This window comes from Oncorhynchus clarkii, unplaced genomic scaffold (genome assembly GCF_045791955.1).
Source record: "Oncorhynchus clarkii lewisi isolate Uvic-CL-2024 unplaced genomic scaffold, UVic_Ocla_1.0 unplaced_contig_5668_pilon_pilon, whole genome shotgun sequence".
Lineage (NCBI taxonomy): Eukaryota > Metazoa > Chordata > Actinopteri > Salmoniformes > Salmonidae > Oncorhynchus > Oncorhynchus clarkii.
The window spans coordinates 59,336-84,019 of NW_027257937.1; the positions used below are offsets into that span (position 1 = coordinate 59,336).

General features: G+C 39.0%; 8 non-coding genes across 8 annotated transcripts; all 8 read right to left on the reverse strand.

Annotated features, from left to right (window-relative positions):
- Positions 1-713: 713 nt before the first annotated feature.
- trnai-aau (transfer RNA isoleucine (anticodon AAU)) lies at positions 714-787 on the reverse strand. The gene has a single exon. It is a non-coding gene; the product is annotated as a tRNA-Ile (tRNA).
- A 2,320-nt stretch (positions 788-3,107) lies between these two features.
- On the reverse strand, positions 3,108-3,181 carry trnai-aau (transfer RNA isoleucine (anticodon AAU)). The gene has a single exon. It is a non-coding gene; the product is annotated as a tRNA-Ile (tRNA).
- A 2,558-nt stretch (positions 3,182-5,739) lies between these two features.
- On the reverse strand, positions 5,740-5,813 carry trnai-aau (transfer RNA isoleucine (anticodon AAU)). Its single transcript has one exon. It is a non-coding gene; the product is annotated as a tRNA-Ile (tRNA).
- A 2,761-nt stretch (positions 5,814-8,574) lies between these two features.
- On the reverse strand, positions 8,575-8,648 carry trnai-aau (transfer RNA isoleucine (anticodon AAU)). Its single transcript has one exon. It is a non-coding gene; the product is annotated as a tRNA-Ile (tRNA).
- A 3,500-nt stretch (positions 8,649-12,148) lies between these two features.
- trnai-aau (transfer RNA isoleucine (anticodon AAU)) lies at positions 12,149-12,222 on the reverse strand. Its single transcript has one exon. It is a non-coding gene; the product is annotated as a tRNA-Ile (tRNA).
- Positions 12,223-18,345: 6,123 nt separating this feature from the next.
- On the reverse strand, positions 18,346-18,419 carry trnai-aau (transfer RNA isoleucine (anticodon AAU)). The gene has a single exon. It is a non-coding gene; the product is annotated as a tRNA-Ile (tRNA).
- A 1,996-nt stretch (positions 18,420-20,415) lies between these two features.
- trnai-aau (transfer RNA isoleucine (anticodon AAU)) lies at positions 20,416-20,489 on the reverse strand. Its single transcript has one exon. It is a non-coding gene; the product is annotated as a tRNA-Ile (tRNA).
- A 2,761-nt stretch (positions 20,490-23,250) lies between these two features.
- Positions 23,251-23,324, reverse strand: trnai-aau (transfer RNA isoleucine (anticodon AAU)). Its single transcript has one exon. It is a non-coding gene; the product is annotated as a tRNA-Ile (tRNA).
- Between the last annotated feature and the right edge of the window lie 1,360 nt (positions 23,325-24,684).

The window sequence follows — 24,684 nt, forward strand, 5'->3', positions numbered from 1 at the left end:
AAGGTTAGGTTTTTGGTTTAGGGTTAAGGTTAGGTTTTTGGTGTAGGTTTAAGGTTAGGTTTTTGGTTTAGGGTTAAGGTTAGGTTTTTGGTTTAGGGTTAAGGTTAGGTTTTTGGTGTAGGGTTAAGGTTAGGTTTTTGGTTTAGGGTTTAGGGTTAAGGTTAGGTTTTTGGTGTAGGGTTTAGGGTTAAGGTTAGGTTTTTGGCTTAGGGTTAAGGTTAGGTTTTTGTCTTAGGGTTAAGGTTAGGTTTTTGGGTTAGGGTTAAGGTTAGGTTTTTGATTTAGCGTTAAGGTTAAAGTAAGGTTAAAAGAGAACAGGTTAGGGTTAGTGGTTATGGAAAATAGGATTTTGAATGGGATTGAATTGTGTGTTCCCACAAGGTTAGCTGTACAAGACTATGTGTGTGTGTGTGTGTGTGTGTGTGTGTGAATATTGAATGAATCAAATGATTGATGGACCCGTCTATCTGTTTCTTCACCATTCTGTCTCTCTGTCTCTTAGTCCATGAAGTCCCTGTCCTCCTTCCTTCCTTGGATGATAAAAGACGAATGAAAACTCCTACAATTAAAAAAAAAACTCCTACAATAAAATGTCACTCCACAATAACAATCGACAATTCATACTACTAATTTAAAACGCATATGGTAGAACCCAATCAATAGAGTTATAAGACACTGTAGACATTCATAGTAAAAATACAAATAAATCCTGCTGGCCAGTACGGGTATCGAACCCGCGACCTTCGCGTTATTAGCACGACGCTCTAACCAACTGAGCTAACCGGCCTGAGATAATGATCAATCTACGGAACGGGGATACACCCATATATGGGTCTGGAGGTGGTCGCTTATCTACAATGTCTACGTTCTACCATTAGAGGTCAGAGAACGTAAACAAATCCAGCTCAGTTCCAAGGACTCCCTTCTACACTGTCAATGATCAACACTATGGCTGTTGGGAACCCTGTACATTAGTGAGCGCTGTTGTGGCTCTGTACATTAGTGAGGGCTGTTGGGGCCCTGTACATTAGTGAGGGCTGTTGGGGCTCTGTACATTAGTGAGGGCTGTTGGAACCCTGTACATTAGTGAGGGCTGTTGGGGCCCTATTTCAACTCCAGATGACATAACCTAGCTAGCAGAGACAGCATGTTAACTATGAAAGTATCGATCCAGCAACAATGTCGAGGTCAAAAACGAAAGGAACTATATTAAACCAAGCTGACTTCGTAAGATAAGTCAACTCGGGCGGAAATAATGAACAGGCTGAACGTACATTTCTGTGACTATCTAGATAACTTTAGCTTGTCATTCCTGTTTACAGAGTGTTAGTCCCCACGAGAGCAAATGCTATTTATATGGGGTTTAGGGTTAAAGTTAGAATTAGGTTTAGGAGCTAGGGTTAGGTTTAGGGTTAAGGTTAGGTTTTTGGTTTAGGGTTAAGGTTAAGGTTAAGGTTAGGTTTAGGGTTAAGGTGAGGTTTTTGGTTTAGGTTTAAGGTGAGGTTTTTGGTTAGGGTTAAGGTTAGGTTTTTGGTTTAGGGTTTAGGGTTAAGGTTAGGTTTAGGGTTAAGGTTAGGTTTTTGGTTTAGGGTTAAGGTTAGGTTTTTGGTTTAGGGTTAAGGTTAGGTTTTTGGTTTAGGGTTAAGGTTAGGTTTTTGGTTTAGGGTTAAGGTTAGGTTTTTGGTGTAGGGTTAAGGTTAGGTTTTTGGTTTAGGGTTAAGGTTAGGTTTTTGGTTTAGGGTTAAGGTTAGGTTTTTGGTGTAGGGTTAAGGTTAGGTTTTTGGTTTAGGGTTTAGGGTTAAGGTTAGGTTTTTGGCTTAGGGTTAAGGTTAGGTTTTTGGTTTAGGGTTAAGGTTAGGTTTTTGGTTTAGGGTTAAGGTTAGGTTTTTGGTTTAGGGTTAAGGTTAGGTTTTTGGTTTAGGGTTTAGGGTTAAGGTTAGGTTTTTGGTTTAGGGTTAAGGTTAGGTTTTTGGTTTAGGGTTTAGGGTTAAGGTTAGGTTTTTGGTTTAGGGTTAAGGTTAGGTTTTTGGTTTAGGGTTAGGTTTTTGGTGTAGGGTTAAGGTTAGGTTTAGGGTTAAGGTTAGGTTTTTGGTTTAGGGTTAAGGTTAGGTTTTTGGTTTAGGGTTAAGGTTAGGTTTTTGGTTTAGGGTTAAGGTTAGGTTTTTGGTTTAGGGTTAAGGTTAGGTTTTTGGTTTAGGGTTAAGGTGAAGGTTTTTGGTGTAGGGTTAAGGTGAGGTTTTTGGTTTAGGTTTAAGGTGAGGTTTTTGGTTAGGGTTAAGGTTAGGTTTTTGGTTTAGGGTTTAGGGTTAAGGTTAGGTTTTTGGTTCAGGGTTAAGGTTAGGTTTTTGGTTTAGGGTTTAGGGTTAAGGTTAGGTTTTTGGTTTAGGGTTAAGGTTAGGTTTTTGGTTTAGGGTTAGGTTTTTGGTGTAGGGTTAAGGTTAGGTTTAGGGTTAAGGTTAGGTTTTTGGTTTAGGGTTAAGGTTAGGTTTTTGGTTTGGGTTAAGGTTAGGTTTTTGGTTTAGGGTTAAGGTTAGGTTTTTGGTTTAGGGTTAAGGTTAGGTTTTTGGTGTAGGGTTAAGGTGAGGTTTTTGGTTTAGGTTTAAGGTGAGGTTTTTTGTTAGGGTTAAGGTTAGGTTTTTGGTTTAGGGTTAAGGTTAGGTTTTTGATTTAGGGTTAAGGTTAAAGTAAGGTTAAAAGAGAACAGGTTAGGGTTAGTGGTTATGGAAAATAGGATTTTGAATGGGATTGAATTGTGTGTTCCCACAAGGTTAGCTGTACAAGACTATGTGTGTGTGTGTGTGTGTGTGTGTGTGTGTGTGTGTGAATATTGAATGAATCAAATGATTGATGGACCCGTCTATCTGTTTCTTCACCATTCTGTCTCTCTGTCTCTTAGTCCATGAAGTCCCTGTCCTCCTTCCTTCCTTGGATGATAAAAGACGAATGAAAACTCCTACAATTAAAAAAAAAACTCCTACAATAAAATGTCACTCCACAATAACAATCGACAATTCATACTACTAATTTAAAACGCATATGGTAGAACCCAATCAATAGAGTTATAAGACACTGTAGACATTCATAGTAAAAATACAAATAAATCCTGCTGGCCAGTACGGGTATCGAACCCGCGACCTTCGCGTTATTAGCACGACGCTCTAACCAACTGAGCTAACCGGCCTGAGATAATGATCAATCTACGGAACGGGGATACACCCATATATGGGTCTGGAGGTGGTCGCTTATCTACAATGTCTACGTTCTACCATTAGAGGGCAGAGAACGTAAACAAATCCAGCTCAGTTCCAAGGACTCCCTTCTACACTGTCAATGATCAACACTATGGCTGTTGGGAACCCTGTACATTAGTGAGCGCTGTTGTGGCTCTGTACATTAGTGAGGGCTGTTGGGGCCCTGTACATTAGTGAGGGCTGTTGGGGCTCTGTACATTAGTGAGGGCTGTTGGAACCCTGTACATTAGTGAGGGCTGTTGGGGCCCTATTTCAACTCCAGATGACATAACCTAGCTAGCAGAGACAGCATGTTAACTATGAAAGTATCGATCCAGCAACAATGTCGAGGTCAAAAACGAAAGGAACTATATTAAACCAAGCTGACTTCGTAAGATAAGTCAACTCGGGCGGAAATAATGAACAGGCTGAACGTACATTTCTGTGACTATCTAGATAACTTTAGCTTGTCATTCCTGTTTACAGAGTGTTAGTCCCCACGAGAGCAAATGCTATTTATATGGGGTTTAGGGTTAAAGTTAGAATTAGGTTTAGGAGCTAGGGTTAGGTTTAGGGTTAAGGTTAGGTTTTTGGATTAGGGTTAAGGTTAAGGTTAAGGTTAGGTTTAGGGTTAAGGTTAGGTTTTTGGTTTAGGGTTAAGGTTAGGTTTTTGGTTTAGGGTTAAGGTTAGGTTTTTGGTTTAGGGTTAAGGTTAGGTTTTTTGGTTTAGGGTTAAGGTTAGGTTTTTGGTTTAGGGTTTAGGGTTAAGGTTAGGTTTTTGGTTTAGGGTTAAGGTTAGGTTTTTGGTTTAGGGTTAAGGTTAGGTTTTTGGTGTAGGGTTAAGTTTAGGTTTAGGGTTAAGGTTAGGTTCTTGGTTTAGGGTTAAGGTTAGGTTTTTGGATTAGGGTTAAGGTTAGGTTTTTGGTTTAGGGTTAAGGTTAGGTTTTTGGTTTAGGGTTAAGGTTAGGTTTTTGGTGTAGGGTTAAGGTGAGGTTTTTGGTTAGGGTTAAGGTTAGGTTTTTGGTTTAGGGTTTAGGGTTAAGGTTAGGTTTTTGGTTTAGGGTTAAGGTTAGGATTTTGGTTTAGGGTTTAGGGTTAAGGTTAGGTTTTTGGTTTAGGGTTAAGGTTAGGTTTTTGGTGTAGGGTTAAGGTTAGGTTTAGGGTTAAGGTTAGGTTTTTGGTTTAGGGTTAAGGTTAGGTTTTTGGTTTAGGGTTAAGGTTAGGTTTTTGGTTTAGGGTTAAGGTTAGGTTTTTGGTTTAGGGTTAAGGTTAGGTTTTTGGTGTAGGGTTAAGGTTAGGTTTTTGGTTTAGGGTTAATGTTAGGTTTTTGGTTTAGGGTTAAGGTTAGGTTTTTGGTGTAGGGTTAAGGTTAGGTTTTTGGTTCAGGGTTTAGGGTTAAGGTTAGGTTTTTGGTGTAGGGTTTAGGGTTAAGGTTAGGTTTTTGGCTTAGGGTTAAGGTTAGGTTTTTGGCTTAGGGTTAAGGTTAGGTTTTTGGGTTAGGGTTAAGGTTAGGTTTTTGGTTTAAGGTTAAGGTTAGGTTTTTGGTTTAGGGTTTAGGGTTAAGGTTAGGTTTTTGGTTTAGGGTTCAGGTTAGGTTTTTGGTTTAGGGTTTAGGGTTAAGGTTAGGTTTTTGGTTTAGGGTTAAGGTTAGGTTTTTGGTTTAGGGTTTAGGGTTAAGGTTAGGTTTTTGGTTTAGGGTTTAGGGTTAAGGTTAGGTTTTTGGTTTAGGGTTAAGGTTAGGTTTTTGGTTTAGGGTTTAGGGTTAAGGTTAGGTTTTTGGTTTAGGGTTAAGGTTAGGTTTTTGGTTTAGGGTTAAGGTTAGGTTTTTGGTGTAGGGTTAAGGTTAGGTTTAGGGTTAAGGTTAGGTTTTTGGTTTAGGGTTAAGGTTAGGTTTTTGGTTTAGGGTTAAGGTTAGGTTTTTGGTTTAGGGTTAAGGTTAGGTTTTTGGTTTAGGGTTAAGGTTAGGTTTTTGGTGTAGGGTTAAGGTGAGGTTTTTGGTTTAGGTTTAAGGTGAGGTTTTTTGTTAGGGTTAAGGTTAGGTTTTTGGTTTAGGGTTAAGGTTAGGTTTTTGATTTAGGGTTAAGGTTAAAGTAAGGTTAAAAGAGAACAGGTTAGGGTTAGTGGTTATGGAAAATAGGATTTTGAATGGGATTGAATTGTGTGTTCCCACAAGGTTAGCTGTACAAGACTATGTGTGTGTGTGTGTGTGTGTGTGTGTGTGTGTGAATATTGAATGAATCAAATGATTGATGGACCCGTCTATCTGTTTCTTCACCATTCTGTCTCTCTGTCTCTTAGTCCATGAAGTCCCTGTCCTCCTTCCTTCCTTGGATGATAAAAGACGAATGAAAACTCCTACAATTAAAAAAAAAACTCCTACAATAAAATGTCACTCCACAATAACAATCGACAATTCATACTACTAATTTAAAACGCATATGGTAGAACCCAATCAATAGAGTTATAAGACACTGTAGACATTCATAGTAAAAATACAAATAAATCCTGCTGGCCAGTACGGGTATCGAACCCGCGACCTTCGCGTTATTAGCACGACGCTCTAACCAACTGAGCTAACCGGCCTGAGATAATGATCAATCTACGGAACGGGGATACACCCATATATGGGTCTGGAGGTGGTCGCTTATCTACAATGTCTACGTTCTACCATTAGAGGGCAGAGAACGTAAACAAATCCAGCTCAGTTCCAAGGACTCCCTTCTACACTGTCAATGATCAACACTATGGCTGTTGGGAACCCTGTACATTAGTGAGCGCTGTTGTGGCTCTGTACATTAGTGAGGGCTGTTGGGGCCCTGTACATTAGTGAGGGCTGTTGGGGCTCTGTACATTAGTGAGGGCTGTTGGAACCCTGTACATTAGTGAGGGCTGTTGGGGCCCTATTTCAACTCCAGATGACATAACCTAGCTAGCAGAGACAGCATGTTAACTATGAAAGTATCGATCCAGCAACAATGTCGAGGTCAAAAACGAAAGGAACTATATTAAACCAAGCTGACTTCGTAAGATAAGTCAACTCGGGCGGAAATAATGAACAGGCTGAACGTACATTTCTGTGACTATCTAGATAACTTTAGCTTGTCATTCCTGTTTACAGACTGTTAGTCCCCACGAGAGCAAATGCTATTTATATGGGGTTTAGGGTTAAAGTTAGAATTAGGTTTAGGAGCTAGGGTTAGGTTTAGGGTTAAGGTTAGGTTTTTGGATTAGGGTTAAGGTTAAGGTTAAGGTTAGGTTTAGGGTTAAGGTTAGGTTTTTGGTTTAGGGTTAAGGTTAGGTTTTTGGTTTAGGGTTAAGGTTAGGTTTTTGGTTTAGGGTTAAGGTTAGGTTTTTTGGTTTAGGGTTAAGGTTAGGTTTTTGGTTTAGGGTTTAGGGTTAAGGTTAGGTTTTTGGTTTAGGGTTAAGGTTAGGTTTTTGGTTTAGGGTTAAGGTTAGGTTTTTGGTGTAGGGTTAAGTTTAGGTTTAGGGTTAAGGTTAGGTTCTTGGTTTAGGGTTAAGGTTAGGTTTTTGGATTAGGGTTAAGGTTAGGTTTTTGGTTTAGGGTTAAGGTTAGGTTTTTGGTTTAGGGTTAAGGTTAGGTTTTTGGTGTAGGGTTAAGGTGAGGTTTTTGGTTAGGGTTAAGGTTAGGTTTTTGGTTTAGGGTTTAGGGTTAAGGTTAGGTTTTTGGTTTAGGGTTAAGGTTAGGATTTTGGTTTAGGGTTTAGGGTTAAGGTTAGGTTTTTGGTTTAGGGTTAAGGTTAGGTTTTTGGTGTAGGGTTAAGGTTAGGTTTAGGGTTAAGGTTAGGTTTTTGGTTTAGGGTTAAGGTTAGGTTTTTGGTTTAGGGTTAAGGTTAGGTTTTTGGTTTAGGGTTAAGGTTAGGTTTTTGGTTTAGGGTTAAGGTTAGGTTTTTGGTGTAGGGTTAAGGTTAGGTTTTTGGTTTAGGGTTAATGTTAGGTTTTTGGTTTAGGGTTAAGGTTAGGTTTTTGGTGTAGGGTTAAGGTTAGGTTTTTGGTTTAGGGTTTAGGGTTAAGGTTAGGTTTTTGGTGTAGGGTTTAGGGTTAAGGTTAGGTTTTTGGCTTAGGGTTAAGGTTAGGTTTTTGGCTTAGGGTTAAGGTTAGGTTTTTGGGTTAGGGTTAAGGTTAGGTTTTTGGTTTAAGGTTAAGGTTAGGTTTTTGGTTTAGGGTTTAGGGTTAAGGTTAGGTTTTTGGTTTAGGGTTCAGGTTAGGTTTTTGGTTTAGGGTTTAGGGTTAAGGTTAGGTTTTTGGTTTAGGGTTAAGGTTAGGTTTTTGGTTTAGGGTTTAGGGTTAAGGTTAGGTTTTTGGTTTAGGGTTAAGGTTAGGTTTTTGGTTTAGGGCTAAGGTTAGTTTTTGGTGTAGGGTTAAGGTTAGGTTTAGGGTTAAGGTTAGGTTTTTGGGTTAGGGTTAATGTTAGGTTTTTGATTTAGGGTTAAGGTTAGGTTTTTGGTTTAGGGTTAAGGTTAGATTTTTGGTTTAGGGTTTAGGGTTAAGGTTAGGTTTTTGGTTTAGGGTTAAGGTTAGGTTTTTGGTTTTTGGTTTAGGGTTTAGGGTTAAGGTTAGGTTTTTTTTGGTTTAGGGTTAGGTTTTTGGTTTAGGTTAGGTTTTTGGTTTAGGGTTTAGGGTTAAGGTTAGGTTTTTGGTTTAGGGTTAAGGTTAGGTTTTTGGTTTAGGGTTAAGGGTTAGGTTTTTGGTGTAGGGTTAAGGTTAGGTTTTTGGTTTAGGGTTAAGGTTAGGTTTTTGGTTTAGGGTTAAGGTTAGGTTTTTGGTTTAGGGTTAAGGTTAGGTTTTTGGTTTAGGGTTAAGGTTACGTTTTTGGTGTAGGGTTAAGGTGAGGTTTTTGGTTTAGGTTTAAGGTGAGGTTTTTGGTTAGGGTTAAGGTTAGGTTTTTGGTTTAGGGTTAAGGTTAGGTTTTTGATTTAGGGTTAAGGTTAAAGTAAGGTTAAAAGAGAACAGGTTAGGGTTAGTGGTTATGGAAAATAGTACAAGACTATGTGTGTGTGTGTGTGTGTGTGTGTGTGTGTGTGTGTGTGTGTGTGTGTGTGAATATTGAATGAATCAAATGATTGATGGACCCGTCTATCTGTTTCTTCACCATTCTGTCTCTCTGTCTCTTAGTCCATGAAGTCCCTGTCCTCCTTCCTTCCTTGGATGATAAAAGACGAATGAAAAGTCCTACCATTAAAAAAAAAACTCCTACAATAAAATGTCACTCCACAATAACAATCGACAATTCATACTACTAATTTAAAACGCATATGGTAGAACCCAATCAATAGAGTTATAAGACACTGTAGACATTCATAGTAAAAATACAAATAAATCCTGCTGGCCAGTACGGGTATCGAACCCGCGACCTTCGCGTTATTAGCACGACGCTCTAACCAACTGAGCTAACCGGCCTGAGATAATGATCAATCTACGGAACGGGGATACACCCATATATGGGTCTGGAGGTGGTCGCTTATCTACAATGTCTACGTTCTACCATTAGAGGGCAGAGAACGTAAACAAATCCAGCTCAGTTCCAAGGACTCCCTTCTACACTGTCAATGATCAACACTATGGCTGTTGGGAACCCTGTACATTAGTGAGCGCTGTTGTGGCTCTGTACATTAGTGAGGGCTGTTGGGGCCCTGTACATTAGTGAGGGCTGTTGGGGCTCTGTACATTAGTGAGGGCTGTTGGAACCCTGTACATTAGTGAGGGCTGTTGGGGCCCTATTTCAACTCCAGATGACATAACCTAGCTAGCAGAGACAGCATGTTAACTATGAAAGTATCGATCCAGCAACAATGTCGAGGTCAAAAACTAAAGGAACTATATTAAACCAAGCTGACTTCGTAAGATAAGTCAACTCGGGCGGAAATAATGAACAGGCTGAACGTACATTTCTGTGACTCTCTAGATAACTTTAGCTTGTCATTCCTGTTTACAGAGTGTTAGTCCCCACGAGAGCAAATGCTATTTATATGGGGTTTAGGGTTAAAGTTAGAATTAGGTTTAGGAGCTAGGGTTAGGTTTAGGGTTAAGGTTAGGTTTTTGGTTTAGGGTTAAGGTTAAGGTTAAGGTTAGGTTTAGGGTTAAGGTTAGGTTTTTGGTTTAGGGTTAAGGTTAGGTTTTTGGTTTAGGGTTAAGGTTAGGTTTATGGTTTAGGGTTTAGGGTTAAGGTTAGGTTTTTGGTTTAGGGTTAAGGTTAGGTTTTTGGTTTAGGGTTTAGGGTTAAGGTTAGGTTTTTGGTTTAGGGTTAAGGTTAGGTTTTTGGTTTAGGGTTAAGGTTAGGTTTTTGGTGTAGGGTTAAGTTTAGGTTTAGGGTTAAGGTTAGGTTCTTGGTTTAGGGTTAAGGTTAGGTTTTTGGTTTAGGGTTAAGGTTAGGTTTTTGGTGTAGGGTTAAGGTGAGGTTTTTGGTTAGGGTTAAGGTTAGGTTTTTGGTTTAGGGTTTAGGGTTAAGGTTAGGTTTTTGGTTTAGGGTTAAGGTTAGGATTTTGGTTTAGGGTTTAGGGTTAAGGTTAGGTTTTTGGTTTAGGGTTAAGGTTAGGTTTTTGGTTTAGGGTTAAGGTTAGGTTTTTGGTGTAGGGTTAAGGTTAGGTTTAGGGTTAAGGTTAGGTTTTTGGTTTAGGGTTAAGGTTAGGTTTTTGGTTTAGGGTTAAGGTTAGGTTTTTGGTTTAGGGTTAAGGTTAGGTTTTTGGTTTAGGGTTAAGGTTAGGTTTTTGGTGTAGGGTTAAGGTTAGGTTTTTGGTTTAGGGTTAATGTTAGGTTTTTGGTTTAGGGTTAAGGTTAGGTTTTTGGTGTAGGGTTAAGGTTAGGTTTTTGGTTTAGGGTTTAGGGTTAAGGTTAGGTTTTTGGTGTAGGGTTTAGGGTTAAGGTTAGGTTTTTGGTGTAGGGTTTAGGGTTAAGGTTAGGTTTTTGGCTTAGGGTTAAGGTTAGGTTTTTGGCTTAGGGTTAAGGTTAGGTTTTTGGGTTAGGGTTAAGGTTAGGTTTTTGGTTTAAGGTTAAGGTTAGGTTTTTGGTTTAGGGTTTAGGGTTAAGGTTAGGTTTTTGGTTTAGGGTTCAGGTTAGGTTTTTGGTTTAGGGTTTAGGGTTAAGGTTAGGTTTTTGGTTTAGGGTTAAGGTTAGGTTTTTGGTTTAGGGTTTAGGGTTAAGGTTAGGTTTTTGGTTTAGGGTTAAGGTTAGGTTTTTGGTTTAGGGCTAAGGTTAGTTTTTGGTGTAGGGTTAAGGTTAGGTTTAGGGTTAAGGTTAGGTTTTTGGGTTAGGGTTAAGGTTAGGTTTTTGATTTAGGGTTAAGGTTAGGTTTTTGGTTTAGGGTTAAGGTTAGGTTTTTGGTTTAGGGTTTAGGGTTAAGGTTAGGTTTTTGGTTTAGGGTTAAGGTTAGGTTTTTGGTTTAGGGTTTAGGGTTAAGGTTAGGTTTTTGGTTTAGGGTTAAGGTTAGGTTTTTGGTTTAGGGTTTAGGGTTAAGGTTAGGTTTTTGGTTTAGGGTTAAGGTTAGGTTTTTGGTTTAGGGTTAGGTTTTTGGTGTAGGGTTAAGGTTAGGTTTTTGGTTTAGGGTTTAGGGTTAAGGTTAGGTTTTTGGTTTAGGGTTAAGGTTAGGTTTTTGGTTTAGGGTTAAGGTTAGGTTTTTGGTTTAGGGTTAAGGTTAAGGTTAAGGTTAGGTTTAGGGTTAAGGTTAGGTTTTTGGTTTAGGGTTAAGGTTAGGTTTTTGGTTTAGGGTTAAGGTTAGGTTTTTGGTTTAGGGTTTAGGGTTAAGGTTAGGTTTTTGGTTTAGGGTTAAGGTTAGGTTTTTGGTTTAGGGTTTAGGGTTAAGGTTAGGTTTTTGGTTTAGGGTTAAGGTTAGGTTTTTGGTTTAGGGTTAAGGTTAGGTTTTTGGTGTAGGGTTAAGTTTAGGTTTAGGGTTAAGGTTAGGTTCTTGGTTTAGGGTTAAGGTTAGGTTTTTGGTTTAGGGTTAAGGTTAGATTTTTGGTTTAGGGTTAAGGTTAGGTTTTTGGTTTAGGGTTAAGGTTAGGTTTTTGGTTAGGGTTAAGGTGAGGTTTTTGGTTAGGGTTAAGGTTAGGTTTTTTTAGGGTTTAGTTTTTGGTTTAGGGTTTAGGGTTAAGGTTAGGTTTTTGGTTTAGGGTTAAGGTTAGGTTTTTGATTTAGGGTTTAGGGTTAAGGTTAGGTTTTTGGTTTAGGGTTAAGGTTAGGTTTTTGGTTTAGGGTTAAGGTTAGGTTTTTGGTTTAGGGTTAAGGTTAGGTTTTTGGTGTAGGGTTAAGGTTAGGTTTTTGGTTTAGGGTTAAGGTTAGGTTTTTGGTTTAGGGTTAAGGTTAGGTTTTTGGTGTAGGGTTAAGGTTAGGTTTTTGGTTTAGGGTTTAGGGTTAAGGTTAGGTTTTTGGTGAAGGGTTTAGGGTTAAGGTTAGGTTTTTGGCTTAGGGTTAAGGTTAGGTTTTTGTCTTAGGGTTAAGGTTAGGTTTTTGGGTTAGGGTTAAGGTTAGGTTTTTGATTTAGCGTTAAGGTTAAAGTAAGGTTAAAAGAGAACAGGTTAGGGTTAGTGGTCATGGAAAATAGGATTTTGAATGGGATTGAATTGTGTGTTCCCACAAGGTTAGCTGTACAAGACTATGTGTGTGTGTGTGTGTGTGTGTGTGAATATTGAATGAATCAAATGATTGATGGACCCGTCTATCTGTTTCTTCACCATTCTGTCTCTCTGTCTCTTAGTCCATGAAGTCCCTGTCCTCCTTCCTTCCTTGGATGATAAAAGACGAATGAAAACTCCTACAATTAAAAAAAAAACTCCTACAATAAAATGTCACTCCACAATAACAATCGACAATTCATACTACTAATTTAAAACGCATATGGTAGAACCCAATCAATAGAGTTATAAGACACTGTAGACATTCATAGTAAAAATACAAATAAATCCTGCTGGCCAGTACGGGTATCGAACCCGCGACCTTCGCGTTATTAGCACGACGCTCTAACCAACTGAGCTAACCGGCCTGAGATAATGATCAATCTACGGAACGGGGATACACCCATATATGGGTCTGGAGGTGGTCGCTTATCTACAATGTCTACGTTCTACCATTAGAGGGCAGAGAACGTAAACAAATCCAGCTCAGTTCCAAGGACTCCCTTCTACACTGTCAATGATCAACACTATGGCTGTTGGGAACCCTGTACATTAGTGAGCGCTGTTGTGGCTCTGTACATTAGTGAGGGCTGTTGGGGCCCTGTACATTAGTGAGGGCTGTTGGGGCTCTGTACATTAGTGAGGGCTGTTGGAACCCTGTACATTAGTGAGGGCTGTTGGGGCCCTATTTCAACTCCAGATGACATAACCTAGCTAGCAGAGACAGCATGTTAACTATGAAAGTATCGATCCAGCAACAATGTCGAGGTCAAAAACGAAAGGAACTATATTAAACCAAGCTGACTTCGTAAGATAAGTCAACTCGGGCGGAAATAATGAACAGGCTGAACGTACATTTCGGTGACTATCTAGATAACTTTAGCTTGTCATTCCTGTTTACAGAGTGTTAGTCCCCACGAGAGCAAATGCTATTTATATGGGGTTTAGGGTTAAAGTTAGAATTAGGTTTAGGAGCTAGGGTTAGGTTTAGGGTTAAGGTTAGGTTTTTGGTTTAGGGTTAAGGTTAGGTTTTTGGTTTAGGGTTTAGGGTTAAGGTTAGGTTTTTGGTTTAGGGTTAAGGTTAGGTTTTTGGTTTAGGGTTAAGGTTAGGTTTTTGGTTTAGGGTTAAGGTTAGGTTTTTGGTTTAGGGTTTAGGGTTAAGGTTAGGTTTTTGGTTTAGGGTTAAGGTTAGGTTTTTGGTTTAGCGTTTAGGGTTAAGGTTAGGTTTTTGGTTTAGGGTTAAGGTTAGGTTTGTGGTTTAGGGTTAGGTTTTTGGTGTAGGGTTAAGGTTAGGTTTTTGGTTTAGGGTTAAGGTTAGGTTTTTGGTTTAGGGTTAAGGTTAGGTTTTTGGTTTAGGGTTAAGGTGAGGTTTTTGGTTTAGGGTTAAGGTTAGGTTTTTGGTTTAGGGTTAAGGTTAGGTTTTTGGTTTAGGGTTAAGGTTAGGTTTTTGGTGTAGGGTTAAGGTGAGGTTTTTGGTTTAGGTTTAAGGTGAGGTTTTTGGTTAGGGTTAAGGTTAGGTTTTTGGTTTAGGGTTTAGGGTTAAGGTTAGGTTTTTGGTTTAGGGTTAAGGTTAGGTGTTTGGTTCAGGGTTTTGGGTTAAGGTTAGGTTTTTGGTGTAGGGTTAAGGTTAGGTTTTTGGTTTAGGGTTAAGGTTAGGTTTTTGGTGTAGGGTTAAGGTTAGGTTTAGGGTTAAGGTTAGGTTTTTGGTTTAGGGTTAAGGTTAGGTTTTTGGTTTAGGGTTAAGGTTAGGTTTTTGGTTTAGGGTTTAGGGTTAAGGTTAGGTTTGTGGTTTAGGGTTAGGTTTTTGGTGTAGGGTTAAGGTTAGGTTTTTGGTTTAGGGTTAAGGTTAGGTTTTTGGTTTAGGGTTAAGGTTAGGTTTTTGGTTTAGGGTTAAGGATAGGTTTTTGGTTTAGGGTTAAGGTTAGGTTTTTGGTTTAGGGTTAAGGTTAGGTTTTTGGTGTAGGGTTAAGGTGAGGTTTTTGGTTTAGGTTTAAGGTGAGGTTTTTGGTTAGGGTTAAGGTTAGGTTTTTGGTTTAGGGTTTAGGGTTAAGGTTAGGTTTTTGGTTTAGGGTTAAGGTTAGGTCTTTGGTTCAGGGTTTTGGGTTAAGGTTAGGTTTTTGGTTTAGGGTTAAGGTTAGGTTTTTGGTTTAGGGTTAAGGTTAGGTTTTTGGTTTAGGGTTTAGGGTTAAGGTTAGGTTTTTGGTTTAGGGTTAAGGTTAGGTTTTTGGTTTAGGGTTTAGGGTTAAGGTTAGGTTTTTGGTTTAGGGTTAAGGTTAGGTTTTTGGTTTAGGGTTAGGTTTTTGGTGTAGGGTTAAGGTTAGGTTTAGGGTTAAGGTTAGGTTTTTGGTTTAGGGTTAAGGTTAGGTTTTTGGTTTAGGGTTAAGGTTAGGTTTTTGGTTTAGGGTTAAGGTTAGGTTTTTGGTTTAGGGTTAAGGTTAGGTTTTTGCTGTAGGGTTAAGGTGAGGTTTTTGGTTTAGGTTTAAGGTGAGGTTTTTGGTTAGGGTTAAGGTTAGGTTTTTGGTTTAGGGTTTAGGGTTAAGGTTAGGTTTTTGGTTTAGGGTTAAGGTTAGGTTTTTGGTTTAGGGTTTAGGGTTAAGGTTAGGTTTTTGGTTTAGGGTTAAGGTTAGGTTTTTGGTTTAGGGTTAGGTTTTTGGTGTAGGGTTAAGGTGAGGTTTTTGGTTTAGGTTTAAGGTGAGGTTTTTGGTTAGGGTTAAGGTTAGGTTTTTGGTTTAGGGTTTAGGGTTAAGGTTAGGTTTTTGGTTTAGGGTTAAGGTTAGGTCTTTGGTTCAGGGTTTTGGGTTAAGGTTAGGTTTTTGGTTTAGGGTTAAGGTTAGGTTTTTGGTTTAGGGTTAAGGTTAGGTTTTTGGTTTAGGGTTTAGGGTTAAGGTTAGGTTTTTGGTTTAGGGTTAAGGTTAGGTTTTTGGTTTAGGGTTTAGGGTTAAGGTTAGGTTTTTGGTTTAGGGTTAAGGTTAGGTTTTTGGTTTAGGGTTAGGTTTTTGGTGTAGGGTTAAGGTTAGGTTTAGGGTTAAGGTTAGGTTTTTGGTTTAGGGTTAAGGTTAGGGTTTTGGTTTAGGGTTAAGGTTAGGTTTTTGGTTTAGGGTTAAGGTTAGGTTTTTGGTTTAGGGTTAAGGTTAGGTTTTTGGTTTAGGGTTTAGGGTTAAGGTTAGGTTTTTGGTGTAGGGTTAAGGTGAGGTTTTTGGTTTAGGTTTAAGGTGAGGTTTTTGGTTAGGGTTAAGGTTAGGTTTTTGGTTTAGGGTTTAGGGTTAAGGTTAGGTTTTTGGTTTAGGGTTAAGGTTAGGTTTTTGGTTTAGGGTTTAGGGTTAAGGTTAGGTTTTTGGTTTAGGGTTAAGGTTAGGTTTTTGGTTTAGGGTTAGGTTTTTGGTGTAGGGTTAAGGTTAGGTTTAGGGTTAAGGTTAGGTTTTTGGTTTAGGGTTAAGGTTAGGTTTTTGGTTTAGGGTTAAGGTTAGGTTTTTGGTTTAGGGTTAAGGTTAGGTTTTTGGTGTAGGGTTAAGGTTAGGTTTTTGGTGTAGGGTTAAGGTTAGGTTTTTGGTTTAGGGTTAAGGTTAGGTTTTTGGTTTAGGGTTAAGGTTAGGTTTTTGGTGTAGGGTTAAGGTTAGGTTTAGGGTTAGGGTTAAGGTTAGGTTTTTGGTTTAGGGTTTAGGGTTAAGGTTAGGTTTTTGGTTTAGGGTTAAGGTTAGGTTTTTGGTTTAGGGTTTAGGGTTAAGGTTAGGTTTTTGGTTTAGGGTTAAGGTTAGGTTTTTGGTTTAGGGTTAAGGTTAGGTTTTTGGTGTAGGGTTAAGGTTAGGTTTAGGGTTAAGGTTAGGTTTTTGGTTTAGGGTTAAGGTTAGGTTTTTGGTTTAGGGTTAAGGTTAGGTTTTTGGTTTAGGGTTAAGGTTAGGTTTTTGGTTTAGGGTTAAGGTTAGGTTTTTGGTGTAGGGTTAAGGTTAGGTTTTTGGTTTAGGGTTAAGGTTAGGTTTTTGGTTTAGGGTTAAGGTTAGGTTTTTGGTGTAGGGTTAAGGTTAGGTTTTTGGTTTATGGTTTAGGGTTAAGGTTAGGTTTTTGGTATAGGGTTTAGGGTTAAGGTTAGGTTTTTGGCTTAGGGTTAAGGTTAGGTTTTTGGTTTAGGGTTAAGGTTAGGTTTTTGGTTTAGGGTTAAGGTTAGGTTTTTGGTTTAGGGTTAAGGTTAGGTTTTTGGCTTAGGGTTTAGGGTTAAGGTTAGGTTTTTGGTTTAGGGTTAAGGTTAGGTTTTTGGTTTAGGGTTTAGGGTTAAGGTTAGGTTTTTGGTTTAGGGTTAAGGTTAGGTTTTTGGTTTAGGGTTAGGTTTTTGGTGTAGGGTTAAGGTTAGGTTTAGGGTTAAGGTTAGGTTTTTGGTTTAGGGTTAAGGTTAGGTTTTTGGTTTAGGGTTAAGGTTATGTTTTTGGTTTAGGGTTAAGGTTAGGTTTTTGGTTTAGGGTTAAGGTTAGGTTTTTGGTTTAGGGTTAAGGTTAGGTTTTTGGTGTAGGGTTAAGGTGAGGTTTTTGGTTTAGGTTTAAGGTGAGGTTTTTGGTTAGGGTTAAGGTTAGGTTTTTGGTTTAGGGTTTAGGGTTAAGGTTAGGTTTTTGGTTTAGGGTTAAGGTTAGGTTTTTGGTTTAGGGTTAAGGTTAGGTTTTTGGTTTAGGGTTAAGGTTAGGTTTTTGGTTTAGGGTTAAGGTTAGGTTTTTGGTTTAGGGTTAAGGTTAGGTTTTTGGTGTAGGGTTAAGGTTAGGTTTTTGGTTTAGGGTTAAGGTTAGGTTTTTGGTTTAGGGTTAAGGTTAGGTTTTTGGTGTAGGGTTAAGGTTAGGTTTAGGGTTAGGGTTAAGGTTAGGTTTTTGGTTTAGGGTTTAGGGTTAAGGTTAGGTTTTTGGTTTAGGGTTAAGGTTAGGTTTTTGGTTTAGGGTTTAGGGTTAAGGTTAGGTTTTTGGTTTAGGGTTAAGGTTAGGTTTTTGGTTTAGGGTTAAGGTTAGGTTTTTGGTGTAGGGTTAAGGTTAGGTTTGTGGTTTAGGGTTAAGGTTAGGTTTTTGGTTTAGGGTTAAGGTTAGGTTTTTGGTGTAGGGTTAAGGTTAGGTTTTTGGTTTAGGGTTAAGGTTAGGTTTTTGGTTTAGGGTTAAGGTTAGGTTTTTGGTGTAGGGTTAAGGTTAGGTTTTTGGTTTATGGTTTAGGGTTAAGGTTAGGTTTTTGGTATAGGGTTTAGGGTTAAGGTTAGGTTTTTGGCTTAGGGTTAAGGTTAGGTTTTTGGTTTAGGGTTAAGGTTAGGTTTTTGGTTTAGGGTTAAGGTTAGGTTTTTGGTTTAGGGTTAAGGTTAGGTTTTTGGTTTAGGGTTTAGGGTTAAGGTTAGGTTTTTGGTTTAGGGTTAAGGTTAGGTTTTTGGTTTAGGGTTTAGGGTTAAGGTTAGGTTTTTGGTTTAGGGTTAAGGTTAGGTTTTTGGTTTAGGGTTAGGTTTTTGGTGTAGGGTTAAGGTTAGGTTTAGGGTTAAGGTTAGGTTTTTGGTTTAGGGTTAAGGTTAGGTTTTTGGTTTAGGGTTAAGGTTAGGTTTTTGGTTTAGGGTTAAGGTTAGGTTTTTGGTTTAGGGTTAAGGTTAGGTTTTTGGTTTAGGGTTAAGGTTAGGTTTTTGGTGTAGGGTTAAGGTGAGGTTTTTGGTTTAGGTTTAAGGTGAGGTTTTTGGTTAGGGTTAAGGTTAGGTTTTTGGTTTAGGGTTTAGGGTTAAGGTTAGGTTTTTGGTTCAGGGTTAAGGTTAGGTTTTTGGTTTAGGGTTTAGGGTTAAGGTTAGGTTTTTGGTTTAGGGTTAAGGTTAGGTTTTTGGTTTAGGGTTAGGTTTTTGGTGTAGGGTTAAGGTTAGGTTTAGGGTTAAGGTTAGGTTTTTGGTTTAGGGTTAAGGTTAGGTTTTTGGTTTAGGGTTAAGGTTAGGTTTTTGGTTTAGGGTTAAGGTTAGGTTTTTGGTTTAGGGTTAAGGCTAGGTTTTTGGTGTAGGGTTAAGGTGAGGTTTTTGGTTTAGGTTTAAGGTGAGGTTTTTGGTTAGGGTTAAGGTTAGGTTTTTGATTTAGGGTTAAGGTTAAAGTAAGGTTAAAAGAGAACAGGTTAGGGTTAGTGGTTATGGAAAATAGGATTTTGAATGGGATTGAATTGTGTGTTCCCACAAGGTTAGCTGTACAAGACTATGTGTGTGTGTGTGTGTGTGTGTGTGTGTGTGTGAATATTGAATGAATCAAATGATTGATGGACCCGTCTATCTGTTTCTTCACCATTCTGTCTCTCTGTCTCTTAGTCCATGAAGTCCCTGTCCTCCTTCCTTCCTTGGATGATAAAAGACGAATGAAAACTCCTACAATTAAAAAAAAAACTCCTACAATAAAATGTCACTCCACAATAACAATCGACAATTCATACTACTAATTTAAAACGCATATGGTAGAACCCAATCAATAGAGTTATAAGACACTGTAGACATTCATAGTAAAAATACAAATAAATCCTGCTGGCCAGTACGGGTATCGAACCCGCGACCTTCGCGTTATTAGCACGACGCTCTAACCAACTGAGCTAACCGGCCTGAGATAATGATCAATCTACGGAACGGGGATACACCCATATATGGGTCTGGAGGTGGTCGCTTATCTACAATGTCTACGTTCTACCATTAGAGGGCAGAGAACGTAAACAAATCCAGCTCAGTTCCAAGGACTCCCTTCTACACTGTCAATGATCAACACTATGGCTGTTGGGAACCCTGTACATTAGTGAGCGCTGTTGTGGCTCTGTACATTAGTGAGGGCTGTTGGGGCCCTGTACATTAGTGAGGGCTGTTGGGGCTCTGTACATTAGTGAGGGCTGTTGGAACCCTGTACATTAGTGAGGGCTGTTGGGGCCCTATTTCAACTCCAGATGACATAACCTAGCTAGCAGAGACAGCATGTTAACTATGAAAGTATCGATCCAGCAACAATGTCGAGGTCAAAAACGAAAGGAACTATATTAAACCAAGCTGACTTCGTAAGATAAGTCAACTCGGGCGGAAATAATGAACAGGCTGAACGTACATTTCTGTGACTATCTAGATAACTTTAGCTTGTCATTCCTGTTTACAGACTGTTAGTCCCCACGAGAGCAAATGCTATTTATATGTGGTTTAGGGTTAAAGTTAGAATTAGGTTTAGGAGCTAGGGTTAGGTTTAGGGTTAAGGTTAGGTTTTTGGTATAGGGTTTAGGGTTAAGGTTAGGTTTTTGGCTTAGGGTTAAGGTTAGGTTTTTGGTTTAGGGTTAAGGTTAGGTTTTTGGTTTAGGGTTAAGGTTAGGTTTTTGGTTTAGGGTTAAGGTTAGGTTTTTGGTTTAGGGTTTAGGGTTAAGGTTAGGTTTTTGGTTTAGGGTTAAGGTTAGGTTTTTGGTTTAGGGTTTAGGGTTAAGGTTAGGTTTTTGGTTTAGGGTTAAGGTTAGGTTTTTGGTTTAGGGTTTAGGGTTAAGGTTAGGTTTTTGGTTTAGGGTTAAGGTTAGGTTTTTGGTTTAGGGTTAGGTTTTTGGTGTAGGGTTAAGGTTAGGTTTAGGGTTAAGGTTAGGTTTTTGGTTTAGGGTTAAGGTTAGGTTTTTGGTTTAGGGTTAAGGTTAGGTTTTTGGTTTAGGGTTAAGGTTAGGTTTTTGGTTTAGGGTTAAGGTTAGGTTTTTGGTTTAGGGTTAAGGTTAGGTTTTTGGTGTAGGGTTAAGGTGAGGTTTTTGGTTTAGGTTTAAGGTGAGGTTTTTGGTTAGGGTTAAGGTTAGGTTTTTGGTTTAGGGTTTAGGGTTAAGGTTAGGTTTTTGGTTCAGGGTTAAGGTTAGGTTTTTGGTTTAGGGTTTAGGGTTAAGGTTAGGTTTTTGGTTTAGGGTTAAGGTTAGGTTTTTGGTTTAGGGTTAGGTTTTTGGTGTAGGGTTAAGGTTAGGTTTAGGGTTAAGGTTAGGTTTTTGGTTTAGGGTTAAGGTTAGGTTTTTGGTTTAGGGTTAAGGTTAGGTTTTTGGTTTAGGGTTAAGGTTAGGTTTTTGGTTTAGGGTTAAGGCTAGGTTTTTGGTGTAGGGTTAAGGTGAGGTTTTTGGTTTAGGTTTAAGGTGAGGTTTTTGGTTAGGGTTAAGGTTAGGTTTTTGATTTAGGGTTAAGGTTAAAGTAAGGTTAAAAGAGAACAGGTTAGGGTTAGTGGTTATGGAAAATAGGATTTTGAATGGGATTGAATTGTGTGTTCCCACAAGGTTAGCTGTACAAGACTATGTGTGTGTGTGTGTGTGTGTGTGTGTGTGTGTGTGAATATTGAATGAATCAAATGATTGATGGACCCGTCTATCTGTTTCTTCACCATTCTGTCTCTCTGTCTCTTAGTCCATGAAGTCCCTGTCCTCCTTCCTTCCTTGGATGATAAAAGACGAATGAAAACTCCTACAATTAAAAAAAAAACTCCTACAATAAAATGTCACTCCACAATAACAATCGACAATTCATACTACTAATTTAAAACGCATATGGTAGAACCCAATCAATAGAGTTATAGGACACTGTAGACATTCATAATAAAAATACAAATAAATCCTGCTGGCCAGTACGGGTATCGAACCCGCGACCTTCGCGTTATTAGCACGACGCTCTAACCAACTGAGCTAACCGGCCTGAGATAATGATCAATCTACGGAACGGGGATACACCCATATATGGGTCTGGAGGTGGTCGCTTATCTACAATGTCTACGTTCTACCATTAGAGGGCAGAGAACGTAAACAAATCCAGCTCAGTTCCAAGGACTCCCTTCTACACTGTCAATGATCAACACTATGGCTGTTGGGAACCCTGTACATTAGTGAGCGCTGTTGTGGCTCTGTACATTAGTGAGGGCTGTTGGGGCCCTGTACATTAGTGAGGGCTGTTGGGGCTCTGTACATTAGTGAGGGCTGTTGGAACCCTGTACATTAGTGAGGGCTGTTGGGGCCCTATTTCAACTCCAGATGACATAACCTAGCTAGCAGAGACAGCATGTTAACTATGAAAGTATCGATCCAGCAACAATGTCGAGGTCAAAAACGAAAGGAACTATATTAAACCAAGCTGACTTCGTAAGATAAGTCAACTCGGGCGGAAATAATGAACAGGCTGAACGTACATTTCTGTGACTATCTAGATAACTTTAGCTTGTCATTCCTGTTTACAGAGTGTTAGTCCCCATGAGAGCAAATGCTATTTATATGGGGTTTAGGGTTAAAGTTAGAATTAGGTTTAGGAGCTAGGGTTAGGTTTAGGGTTAAGGTTAGGTTTTTGGTTTAGGGTTAAGGTTAAGGTTAAGGTTAGGTTTAGGGTTAAGGTTAGGTTTTTGGTTTAGGGTTAAGGTTAGGTTTTTGGTTTAGGGTTAAGGTTAGGTTTTTGGTTTAGGGTTAAGGTTAGGTTTTTGGTTTAGGGTTTAGGGTTAAGGTTAGGTTTTTGGTTTAGGGTTAAGGTTAGGTTTTTGGTTTAGGGTTTAGGGTTAAGGTTAGGTTTTTGGTTTAGGGTTAAGGTTAGGTTTTTGGTTTAGGGTTAGGTTTTTGGTGTAGGGTTAAGGTTAGGTTTAGGGTTAAGGTTAGGTTTTTGGTTTAGGGTTAAGGTTAGGTTTTTGGTTTAGGGTTAAGGTTAGGTTTTTGGTTTAGGGTTAAGGTTAGGTTTTTGGTTTAGGGTTAAGGTTAGGTTTTTGGTTTAGGGTTAAGGTTAGGTTTTTGGTGTAGGGTTAAGGTGAGGTTTTTGGTTTAGGTTTAAGGTGAGGTTTTTGGTTAGGGTTAAGGTTAGGTTTTTGGTTTAGGGTTTAGGGTTAAGGTTAGGTTTTTGGTTTAGGGTTAAGGTTAGGTTTTTGGTTTAGGGTTAAGGTTAGGTTTTTGGTTTAGGGTTAAGGTTAGGTTTTTGGTTAGGGTTAAGGTTAGGTTTGTGGTTTAGGGTTAAGGTTAGGTTTTTGGTTTAGGGTTAAGGTTAGGTTTTTGGTGTAGGGTTAAGGTTAGGTTTTTGGTTTAGGGTTAAGGTTAGGTTTTTGGTTTAGGGTTAAGGTTAGGTTTTTGGTGTAGGGTTAAGGTTAGGTTTTTGGTTTATGGTTTAGGGTTAAGGTTAGGTTTTTGGTATAGGGTTTAGGGTTAAGGTTAGGTTTTTGGCTTAGGGTTAAGGTTAGGTTTTTGGTTTAGGGTTAAGGTTAGGTTTTTGGTTTAGGGTTAAGGTTAGGTTTTTGGTTTAGGGTTAAGGTTAGGTTTTTGGTTTAGGGTTTAGGGTTAAGGTTAGGTTTTTGGTTTAGGGTTAAGGTTAGGTTTTTGGTTTAGGGTTTAGGGTTAAGGTTAGGTTTTTGGTTTAGGGTTAAGGTTAGGTTTTTGGTTTAGGGTTAGGTTTTTGGTGTAGGGTTAAGGTTAGGTTTAGGGTTAAGGTTAGGTTTTTGGTTTAGGGTTAAGGTTAGGTTTTTGGTTTAGGGTTAAGGTTAGGTTTTTGGTTTAGGGTTAAGGTTAGGTTTTTGGTTTAGGGTTAAGGTTAGGTTTTTGGTTTAGGGTTAAGGTTAGGTTTTTGGTGTAGGGTTAAGGTGAGGTTTTTGGTTTAGGTTTAAGGTGAGGTTTTTGGTTAGGGTTAAGGTTAGGTTTTTGGTTTAGGGTTTAGGGTTAAGGTTAGGTTTTTGGTTCAGGGTTAAGGTTAGGTTTTTGGTTTAGGGTTTAGGGTTAAGGTTAGGTTTTTGGTTTAGGGTTAAGGTTAGGTTTTTGGTTTAGGGTTAGGTTTTTGGTGTAGGGTTAAGGTTAGGTTTAGGGTTAAGGTTAGGTTTTTGGTTTAGGGTTAAGGTTAGGTTTTTGGTTTAGGGTTAAGGTTAGGTTTTTGGTTTAGGGTTAAGGTTAGGTTTTTGGTTTAGGGTTAAGGCTAGGTTTTTGGTGTAGGGTTAAGGTGAGGTTTTTGGTTTAGGTTTAAGGTGAGGTTTTTGGTTAGGGTTAAGGTTAGGTTTTTGATTTAGGGTTAAGGTTAAAGTAAGGTTAAAAGAGAACAGGTTAGGGTTAGTGGTTATGGAAAATAGGATTTTGAATGGGATTGAATTGTGTGTTCCCACAAGGTTAGCTGTACAAGACTATGTGTGTGTGTGTGTGTGTGTGTGTGTGTGTGTGTGTGTGAATATTGAATGAATCAAATGATTGATGGACCCGTCTATCTGTTTCTTCACCATTCTGTCTCTCTGTCTCTTAGTCCATGAAGTCCCTGTCCTCCTTCCTTCCTTGGATGATAAAAGACGAATGAAAACTCCTACAATTAAAAAAAAAACTCCTACAATAAAATGTCACTCCACAATAACAATCGACAATTCATACTACTAATTTAAAACGCATATGGTAGAACCCAATCAATAGAGTTATAGGACACTGTAGACATTCATAATAAAAATACAAATAAATCCTGCTGGCCAGTACGGGTATCGAACCCGCGACCTTCGCGTTATTAGCACGACGCTCTAACCAACTGAGCTAACCGGCCTGAGATAATGATCAATCTACGGAACGGGGATACACCCATATATGGGTCTGGAGGTGGTCGCTTATCTACAATGTCTACGTTCTACCATTAGAGGGCAGAGAACGTAAACAAATCCAGCTCAGTTCCAAGGACTCCCTTCTACACTGTCAATGATCAACACTATGGCTGTTGGGAACCCTGTACATTAGTGAGCGCTGTTGTGGCTCTGTACATTAGTGAGGGCTGTTGGGGCCCTGTACATTAGTGAGGGCTGTTGGGGCTCTGTACATTAGTGAGGGCTGTTGGAACCCTGTACATTAGTGAGGGCTGTTGGGGCCCTATTTCAACTCCAGATGACATAACCTAGCTAGCAGAGACAGCATGTTAACTATGAAAGTATCGATCCAGCAACAATGTCGAGGTCAAAAACGAAAGGAACTATATTAAACCAAGCTGACTTCGTAAGATAAGTCAACTCGGGCGGAAATAATGAACAGGCTGAACGTACATTTCTGTGACTATCTAGATAACTTTAGCTTGTCATTCCTGTTTACAGAGTGTTAGTCCCCATGAGAGCAAATGCTATTTATATGGGGTTTAGGGTTAAAGTTAGAATTAGGTTTAGGAGCTAGGGTTAGGTTTAGGGTTAAGGTTAGGTTTTTGGTTTAGGGTTAAGGTTAAGGTTAAGGTTAGGTTTAGGGTTAAGGTTAGGTTTTTGGTTTAGGGTTAAGGTTAGGTTTTTGGTTTAGGGTTAAGGTTAGGTTTTTGGTTTAGGGTTTAGGGTTAAGGTTAGGTTTTTGGTTTAGGGTTAAGGTTAGGTTTTTGGTTTAGGGTTTAGGGTTAAGGTTAGGTTTTTGGTTTAGGGTTAAGGTTAGGTTTTTGGTTTAGGGTTAAGGTTAGGTTTTTGGTGTAGGGTTAAGTTTAGGTTTAGGGTTAAGGTTAGGTTCTTGGTTTAGGGTTAAGGTTAGGTTTTTGGTTTAGGGTTAAGGTTAGGTTTTTGGTTTAGGGTTAAGGTTAGGTTTTTGGTTTAGGGTTAAGGTTAGGTTTTTGGTGTAGGGTTTAGGGTTAAGGTTAGGTTTTTGGTTTAGGGTTAAGGTTAGGTTTTTGGTTTAGGGTTAAGGTTAGGTGTTTGGTTCAGGGTTTTGGGTTAAGGTTAGGTTTTTGGTGTAGGGTTAAGGTTAGGTTTTTGGTTTAGGGTTAAGGTTAGGTTTTTGGTGTAGGGTTAAGGTTAGGTTTAGGGTTAAGGTTAGGTTTTTGGTTTAGGGTTAAGGTTAGGTTTTTGGTTTAGGGTTAAGGTTAGGTTTTTGGTTTAGGGTTTAGGGTTAAGGTTAGGTTTGTGGTTTAGGGTTAGGTTTTTGGTGTAGGGTTAAGGTTAGGTTTT